Here is a 10,682-nt window from a genome sequence, read left to right as displayed (position 1 = left end):
TTTTTTTTTGGTTTTTGGTTTTTGGGCCACACCCGGTGTTGCTCAGGGGTTACTCCTGGCTGTCTGCTCAGAAATAGCTCCTGGCAGGCACGGGGGACCATATGGGACACCGGGATTCAAACCAACCACCTTTGGTCCTGGATCGGCTGCTTGCAAGGCAAACACCGCTGTGCTATCTCTCCGGGCCCCAAAATTAAAGTCTTAAAACAATGAGTTGAATACCTCTTTAAGAGGTCAAAGTTTGCCACATTCATTCTAGGGAAGCCTAAGACCTGCACCTACAACTGACTGGTATCTATTGTAGCATAAAAGTCTGAGAGGAACAGACTCCTATGGCTGAAGAGTGTATCTCTGCCCTTCATTCACTTCCTAGAGTCTTGCCACTTGATGTCTTTTCAATTACTTTAAAAGGAAGTTCAGAAAATGGGGCCTGTGAATCTATTTATTCAGATACACCAAAAAAAAATCTGGGCTTTGGGTAGCTTTTTGTATTCCAAGAGAGATATATTGAATGTAAAAAAAATACTAGGTTTTGTAAAATTATTTAAAGGTATCACCTAGCCATTTTAATGTATTAAAGTCAGAGAATAGATGTGTCCTTGGAATCTTCTTACTTTCCTGGAGAGCTAACTGAAGTCTTTAATGTGATGATATTTTGGAGGATTTCTTAGTGAGCACATAATTCAAACATCTTTTTTACTAGTTGGAAAACATATAGGGGCAGAAATATAAGACTTCTGCTAAAGTTTTCTGTAAATCCTGAATGGTTCTAAACTATTACTTTTAATAAAAAGGTTAGAGGTGTAAACACTGAAGTGATTGAAGATTAATTTCCTATGCAAGCAAGTATTGTTCGATCAAACACTACTTTAATTAGTGTGTGAAATCCACATCTTACTCAAAATATGTAATAAAAATATTGATGCAGGGGACTTTTCATTAGTAGTACTTATTTCACTTTATTTAGTTATTTTATTTATTTTGGGTTTTTGGGTCACAACTGGCAGCGCTCAGGGGTTACTCCTGACTCTATGCTCAGAAAGTGCTCCTGGCAGATTCAGGGGACCATATGGGATGCAGGAATTCGAACTACAAACCTTCTGCATGCAAGGCAAATGCCTTACCTCCATGCTATCTCCCTCGCCCCTTATTCCACTTTTTAAAGATAACACACTTCAAATATTTTCTCTAGTTATTACTTCTTTAATCAGACTAGTTTTTAAGAATTTTCCCATGAACCTGAGGAGAATGCTAGCTTAGACTTTTAATGAGTATTTCTTGAAAGAAGATCATTTTTAAGTGAACACTATATAATGATTGACTTCACATAAAAATAAGATAACTTTCCAAAAGATGTCATCTCTGCTTTCTAAATATTCTCCTAGGAAATATTTATCAGTATATGCATCTATGATCATATACCTATATATATATGTGGACTTAATATTTATTTATACTCCATTTGACAAATATAAATTAGCATCTATTTTGGTATTTATTTATCACCTTTGTCATAAGATGTGAAGATTCTTATAATATCTAAGATAAAAACAAGTATCAAAGGAAAAATGTATAAAAAATGTTGCAGTATAACGAGCCTCAAGAGATAGTACATATAGGAAGGCCCTTGCTTTATATGCTTAGTTCATTCCCTAACACACTACATGGTCCTGTGAGCTGCACCACACATGACCCTAAGCATAGAGGAATGAGTAGGCCCTGAGCATACCTGATGGGAGTAGATTAAAAGCCAAAACACTGAAAGCAAAATAAATGATATGACTCTTTTTTATGTAATTATAAAGTGAAGTTTTTTAAATGCAGACTCATGATTTTAAAATTTTCTTTCCCTACACACACCCAAGATATAGTGGTGAGACAAGCACAGGCCAATTCTGTACATTTTTATTCATGGCGTTCAGCTATGTCCTCTGAACTCTGGCTCTATTTTCTGAGTCATCTTTTCTTTTTTTGTTTTTGTTTTTGTTTTTGTTTTTGGGCCACACCCGGCGTTGCTCAGGGGTTACTCCTGGCTGTCTGCTCAGAAATAGCTCCTGGCAGGCACGGGGGACATTATGGGACACCGGGATTCGAACCAACCACCTTTGGTCCTGGATCGGCTGCTTGCAAGGCAAACGCCGCTGTGCTATCTCTCCGGGCCCATCATCTTTTCTTTTATGAATGAAAGGGCACGTGTGCTTTTATTAAACAGCACCCAAAGCCTGCTTTTTACTAATTCTGATGGTTCAAAGGCAATTTTTATTATGCCCAGATTCTGTTCTCTATTTACATCTTCATGTTTCTTCAAGTATAATAACAAAAAGAACTTAAAGAGCTTAAATATGTCTCCAGTGATTTGACTTGTATTCACTGCATAAGACAAAGGTCATACCTACAAATTTCTTCCAAATTAAGCCTTTTCTATCTTGGTCTTTTACTGGAATCATTGTAACACAATAGAAGTGAAGTTATTAAAGGTTTTAATGATCAATATAGGGAAAATATAAGGTTGCATTTTCTTTAAAGAGCCTTTCCTGTGACTAGTTTACTAAGGCACTACACTATATTTCTGTGGACTTCACAAAATGTTACACCCTCATTCATCATTTTAATTGTTCTTCTAAAAATGACTTTTCACCCATCTTGGCTTAGTAGGCATTTCTTAACGACAGCCTTATTGCCATTGAGAATTTTCAAAATCAACATATCTGGCTAATCTTTGCTGAACAATTTTTCCTCTCTCCTCTCATAAATTTTTATCATAAGAAAGAAAAAACAAGTGCTGCATGTCTCATTGACCCAAATGAGACCCAGAGAGACCTGCAGAACAGTGTGTTGATCCTCCCCTTTTTTATCCCCCACAAGTGGCATGCATGTCCCACTGGTCCAAATGGCTCTGTTCTGCTCTATGGCTATGCATATATTCCAGTCAATGAATACGAAAACAACATGTAGAGAACACCACACTGCATAGGACACCACGAAGAAACAATGCAAAACATTGTCATGCATAAAGAATGAAGACCTGAAGAAGTCCCAGCCCTTATATAGTATCTCTTAATAGGGACTTAGAAAGGAAATTAGCAGGATGCTCAAAGAACTCAGCAAAATGATGGAATGAACCAAACAAACCACAATAATGACGAAAAAGAATAATGAGAAAACTTCAAACTGAAATGACAGGACTGCAAAACTTGATAGGTAAGATGAACAACTTACTGGAAAGCCTCACCATCAGAGTAACAGTTGCTAAGGAAAGAATCGGTTATCTGGAATATGAGCTAAATACAAGAGAAGAAATTGGTAAATGTTCTTAAAATAAATTATCAGAAGATAGAAAAGACCTCAAAGAAAGCAAACAGATAACAATAGAACTCTGGTACTGGGAAAATTGGTCAACTACATGCAAAAAAAAATAGAACTGACATCTCCTTAACACCATTCCCAAAGGTCAAATTAAAACATATTAGACCCTGATATCAGACCTCAAAAATGAGGTGCATATAAAAAATGTAGGTAGAACACTCCCTGGCATTGGTCTTAAAAGATTCTTCAAGGATGAAACACCACTATCTAAGCAAGTGGAAGCAAAGATAAACAAATGAGACTACATTAAACTGAGATGTTTCTGCCCTTCAAAGTAAACAGTGACTAGGATACAAAAGCTACCTACCAAATGGGAGGAATTATTCACCCAATACTCATCACCTAAGAGGTTAATATCTATGATACACAAGAAACTGATCAAACTTTGTAAGAAATAAATGTCTAACCACATCAAAAAAACAGAGAGAAGAAATAAACAGACATTTCTTAAAAGAAGAAATACAGATGGCCAAAACACATATAAAAATGTTCTACATCATTAATAATCAGAGATATGCAGCCCGAAACAATGAGGTATCACCTCACACCACAGAGACTTGCACACGTTACAAAGAACAAGAACAACCAGTACTGGCATAAATGCTGGGAAAATGGACTCTCATTCACTGCTGGTGGGAATATAGATCGGTCTATTCTTTTTGAAAAACATTATGAATATATCTTTTAAGAATAAAAAACAGAAATTGAGCTTCCATATGATTCAGCAATACCACTCTTATGACTATAACTCAGGAACACATAAGCACACCAACACACCAAAAATTGACCTCTTCATTCATTGTGTTCATTGGAGCACTATTTACAATAGCTGGAATCTGGAAACAACCCAGATGTCCACAACAGATGAGTGGCTAAAGAAACTGTGGTATATCTATACAATTGAATACTATTCAGCTGTTAGGGAAAATGAGGTCATAAATTTGCTTATACATGGGTGAATATGGAAATTATTATGCTGAATAAAATGAGTCAGAGGGAAAGGGTTAGACATAGCATTATTTCATTTATAGGTGGGATACAAGAAAAACAAAATACAGTTTGGTAATAATATAAATAAATAATAAAAATAAGTGGCAAGAGGTCCAGACCATGGAAGAAGCTTGTCACAATGAGCAGTGAATACAGAGAAGGGTCTACTATGGCAGTGAAAATTGGAATGAATCACTCTAGCCAAGAACTCGGTGCTGAAAATGAATAAAGTCATATGCATGGCACCTTTTCATTAACAATAGTGCAAACTATCGTCCCAGGTAAAAGAGAGTGAGGGATAAAAGAGAGAGAGAGGAGTAAAAAGGTTGCTCCAGAGACCTGAGGGGGTGTAGTTGTAGGAAGGAAATGGGGACATTGATTGCAAAAATGGTACACTGCTGAAGGGTAGTGTAAATTCTACGACTGAAACCCAACTATGAACAATTATGTAATCAAGATGCTTAAATAACACAAATAAAAAAAAGAAAGTTTAAAAAAGGTAAATAATTAGAGGCCAAAGTAATAGAACAGGTAGGGTTCTTGGCTGACTCAGATTAAATCATTGCTTCTAAGATGATCTCCTAAACCTGCCATGAGTGATTACTGACGGCAGATCTCGAAGTAACCTCTGAGCACTGCCAAGAGTGCCCCTTCGAACATAACCCCCCAAAAGTAAATCATTATACTGTAGCAGGGAGCTCCCCCAAAATGACTAGACTTGAAGCAAAAGAATCATACAAAGTCATGAGGAAGAAACTATTGGGATATTCTTAAAGACTATATCATACTGTCTCAAAAAATTAAAATGAAAATTATTTGAACAAAAATGCTTAAATATTTATACTTTTATAGTATTTAGAATTTTAAAGCTTAAATATAGAACTTAATATTGTGCTTAAAATATGGCATTTTAATATTATAGACTGTTATAAAAGATTTATATCATTATATTATTACAAATATGTCATAATACACTCGTATCTTTTTTTGTTTGTTTTTTATTTGTTTTTTGGGCCTCACCCGTTTGATGCTCAGGGGTTACTCCTGGCTAAGAGCTCATAAATATCCCCTGGTTTGGGGGGACCATATGGGAAGCCGGGGGATTGAACCACGGTCCTTCCTTGGCTAGCGCTTGCAAGACAAGACACCTTACCTCTAGCGCCACCTCTCTGGCCCCAATACACTTGTATCTTAAGCAGACTGCAAACTTATTCTCTAAAGTACTAGTTTACAAGCATTTAATTTTTTACAGAACATGTACAATCTCTGTTGTATGTTGCTTTTGTTTTCAATGCTGTTCTCACTTTTTAAAAATGATTTCAATTTACAAACCCATTAATATATTAAAAACTATATAAAAAGTGCCATATATATTAAATTTTTGGATCATAGTCCGCTCATTTCTGGCATTAAACACATCTTGAGAGCTTGTTTGGAGGTTCTAGCAGGGGAGCGCAGCTACTCGTATATACCCTCGACCGAAGAATGGTCCGTCTCTATTCGGGGAAGGCCGTCCTCTTCGACCCCGAGCGTGCAGCTTCAGGAGGGACGCACATGGAGCGGTGAGGGAGGAAGGGGAAACCCGCCTAGCCAGCCAGGTCAGCGGAATCAACCCTGGCGATCAATGGGGTGACAGATGTCGCAGCCAGATCGCCCTCACATCCATTAAACACATCTTAAAGGCAAAAAGCATCGACAATTTTTGTACTGTGAAATAAGCTACTACCTATAAACTGATATGGCAACAGGTATAATGCCATTTGGCAGCGGGGCATTACTTTTATGTCATACAAAATCAGTCTATTCCTGTATTTTCAAAAAAAAGTTTCAATATTGCTTTGCTAATATAGTTACCATGAACACAAGTAAAAAATAAACATAATTGTATATAGACTGAACTGGTATCAAGAAAATTCAATATAATAACCTATTTGTAACCTAGCCTAACATAGTGTAGCAGGGGGAATAATAATTAATTTATTTATAAAAGAGAAAATTTGGTCATGATTTCATGTTCAATTATAAACATAAAATCTCATAAAATGCTCATGGCCCACATCATTAGACATGAATGTGGAATGGTATTAAATCCAAGAGAGCAAGAGACACCAATAGAATTCCATGCATTGTGAGAGAATATAACACTAATTTCCTTGAAAGTCTATGCTATAAAGCCTAAGTGTAATTTTTCTCAACTATTTCTCCCATTTAATAGAATTATAAAATAAACTGTTAGCACTTAAACTAAGCAGGTGTTAAGCATACGTTCTAGGAAAGCAGGATACTCCCCCTGCTGGATTTAGGATTCTGAAAAGCATATTTAAAAAAAATTACAACATTTTTCTATCATTTTAACTGAATGTGAAGTGTTCCATTATCCACTATCTTTTAAACAACCAACACCATTTTATATATTTGACAGAACATTTAATTTTGCAACAAACAAATTTAACACTGTTGCATGTATATAATGTGTAATCTGTAATTTGCTATAGTAGAGACAGAAGTGGGTATTTATCTTTTTTTTTATCTTTGTGCCAAATCAAATTATTTGGTAATCACTGCATAGGTTCCAGTGTTGACAATAATTTTGAATTCTTGATTTTTGGAAAACTAATATCACTGCTACTGTACACCAATCAGCATGTTAATGTGCAATGCAATATCTCCATTATGTACACATTTAATTTCCATTCAAATATCATTGCAGTCACAGATTCTATTATATGGCCAGTTTCTATAGTTGCAATATAATGACTTGAAAGTTGACTCAGACTACTAATAAATTACTTAGAGTTTGCATTCTACTGGACATCTACCAATTAGAAGTTAAACTTAGAATCATATCTATCAACATAAATTAGTTTTTAATATATATCATATTTATAGGTGAGATAATTATCTCAGGAATCTTAAAAACATAACCAAGTTTCTTTCTTTTGGAATAGCTTTAAATCATAATTTTACTCTATTTCATAATTATTTACTCAGTGCCTAAGATAGATAGATATGGGAAGGAAGAATTAGAATGATATATAAATTATCTACAGTCATTTATGTGCGAATACTTCTGAAAAAAATCTTTTAACTCTTATCCATTAGACCATCTAGTTCATATATTTTAACACATTAGAAAACAGAATTAGGGGCCAGAGCGATGGTGCAAGCCATAAGGTATCTGCCTGTGTGTGCTAGCCTAGGACAGATCCGCAGTTCAATCCAATGGCGTCCCTTATGGTCCCCCAAACCAGGAATGATTTCTGAGCACATTGAGAGGAGTAACCCCTGAGCATCACCGGGTGTGGCCCAAAAATAGAAAATAGAATTAATTCTATTTTATACTATGTAGGACATATTGTAGAATGAATACTTATGTTCAAGTGTTTTTAATTGCTGAGGTTAGAAGATAGTACAGCTGTTAAAGAGATTGTTTTGCATGCTACCAACCTTGATTTGATCCCTAGCATCATTTATGATTTCTCAAACACCTCCTGAGCACAGAGACAAGAAGAGTCTTAAGGACAGCCAGGTGTTACCAAAGATAAACCAAGAAATTAGCTCCTAACATTATAAATAAAACCTGTTAGATTACACTCTGTTTTTCCCAAAATAAAGGCAATACCCAACTTCCTCTTTCTTTTCCCTAAACCCCTTGACTTCTAAATGTCCACCTGGATAGGTACTTTAATCTCTCCCCCTCTCAGTTAAATTTGGAATAGTCAATAAAGAGAGATTTGATGTTTGGCAAGCTCAGAGAGACCACTAGGCAAGAGGTCACCAGATTCCGTAATTTTCTCCCTTTGGTTTGGTTTATTAATTTTTCACTGCCGGGATTGCAACCAGGTCAGTACTGGGTTGGTCACATACAAGGCAAATGCTTTGCCTGCTGTGCTATCACTCTGGCCCCCAACATTTATGTTGATAAAAATAGTTACTGCACCTTCACCATCAGCAAAGTGTCTCAGACCTTTTTCTTATGTCTTTATGTCACTTCTATACTACATTATCTGTCCTTCTCTGCACTATCTCCCAGTATTTAGTTCTCTCAGTTTTGCAATAAAAGACCAAGATTTTGTCATGTTTATTTCTGTCTCCATGCTTTACTGCCCTATATGTTACAGAACATAATTAAGAAATACATTTAAAAATAGAAAAGAGAAAGTTATATAGAGTTGTTTGCTTTTATTTGTTTGGTTTAGGGGTCACTCAGGTTTACTCCTGGCACTGCACTCAGAAATTACTCCTAACAGGCTATGGCAGAGTGGTCAGATAGAAACTCAGCATCAAACCCGTGAGCAAGGCAAAGGTCCTACCACATGTGCTACCTGAGTTGTTGTTTTTAATAGGCTCTATATATTCCTAGAAAAGACTGAAAGCAAAAAAAAAAATATTGTAATGACATATCCAAATGCATCAGATGACACTTTTGATTATTCAAACCAAAACTGTCATCAGCCTCCTCTGCCTGTACCTACCTATTCTTCCTCTGTAAATGATTCCTACCAACCTAACACAACCCTCCAAAAGTAATAATTTTTTAAAAGTTATTTAAAAATAAAAATGTACTGTGTAATTAACATCTTCTTTCATCAAGAATTCATCTTGCGGCTTTCAGAAACTTTTACGTGTATCAAATTTGCATTCAAATCTTTGAATTTTGATTGTGACAAGTACAAATCTCTAGAAATTTCTGTTCTACTTGGCTATCTTAATAATTCATTGCTGTGATATAGATTCAGAATTTGGTCACCAGAAGGTCTATGAAGAGATCCTTCAGGAAATTCTAGGTATGAACAAGTATTACTGTTAGATCACATTTCTTAAATAGCCATGGCTTCCATTCAAATTATGTTCCACCATTTGTAGTAGAAATCCCATCACAAGCAATCTCATGTAAAGTTAAAATTTTCCCCTTTTATATAGTGGCTTATGAAAGTTTAAAGTGTTACAATAACTGTGAAATTCTTTAAACTCACATAAAGTATTACACACGAATAGTAATTACTGCAATTAAGCTCATCACAGGCCACCACTATTACTTGACAAGTGTATTACACCTGTGCTGGGGAGAGAAAAAGGTGGCATCAAGTCCTAAAGCTACTTTGAATCTAACAATAACAATTCAAGAAAATGGAAACACAGAAGGAGATATGTGTGTAAATACCTTCTGTGCGCATACCTGATAGTAGTGTTGACAGTGGGCACAATAACAAATATAATTATTCTTCAAAGACTCCAAGTCCTATATGAAAAAGCCAAAGCATTTATACGTGCCTTTTATAGTAAAATTTATATGGACAGTAACTTTCCTGTTATTTTTATTCATTTCTTTCCAGGCAACATGAGGAAGAAGCACCAACAAAAATGTTCCCATACCACATTTATCCAAAGTTTCATGAAAATTTCTACAGAGGACAGAAGCATTCCAGAGATTTCTTAGAAGTTTTCAGGGGAATTTTACATCTCACATCTTTCCCCTTATGACATCTGTGAGTGTTTTAATTTCAGATCGTCAGCCACCTGTATAAGGAACCACCAAGTGTCCATGATTATTCTTGTTCCTCAAGCTTTTAAATTCCTCAGTTGACAATCAACATCTACATGAGAGACTTACTTGGTCTTCAGTACAAGCCCTGACCAGTGAAAGAGGTGGAGGAAAGTAGATGCCACTGACAAGGGTTTGCCTAAGTGCTGCTTCCAGACCTAATGCTTCATAAAAGAGCAATTTCAGTGACTCAGTTTGCTGTTTGCTTGCCTAGATAGAGGCCATGACTTAAGCATGTTTCTGGTTCCAAGTTCTCCAGATGTTCTTGATCCCGTTTGGAATGCACATGCCAGAAACCCTGGAAAGCAGCAGCCTTTTCATAAAGTGGTTCTGACTTGGTGGTCAGATGCAAGCCATCTGTGAGAGGCACCACCCTTCACATAGCCACACTTCTTACAAGTCACCAGGACCTGTGGGGCAAGGTTCTGACAGATGCCCTTCCATGGTGAGAACTTCTTTGACAGGCCCAAGGCAAGCTGCTGTGAATGCAGTCCCACAGAGAGCACCTGTGATGTTTGGATCCTTGCCAGGGAAAACTCTTTTTCTCCAGGAAGAGATATTTTTACCCTCAAACTTGAAGACTCCAATAGGATTTTTGGATTTCTGAGTGTTAAAGCTAAGGACATTTTCTCAAGAATGGCCCTTTGTCTAATAGGGAACCCTCTGCCAAAGCTACATACCTCAATCTCTCTTCAATTGCTACTCCACCCTAGTAATTCTAGGCTCTTTACTCTGGATGACTCATATGTTGTATTGTGTCATGGAAAATACACTGGGCCAG

Source organism: Suncus etruscus, chromosome 1 (assembly GCF_024139225.1).
Source record: "Suncus etruscus isolate mSunEtr1 chromosome 1, mSunEtr1.pri.cur, whole genome shotgun sequence".
NCBI classification, from domain to species: domain Eukaryota; kingdom Metazoa; phylum Chordata; class Mammalia; order Eulipotyphla; family Soricidae; genus Suncus; species Suncus etruscus.
This window is presented reverse-complemented; position numbering follows the sequence as displayed.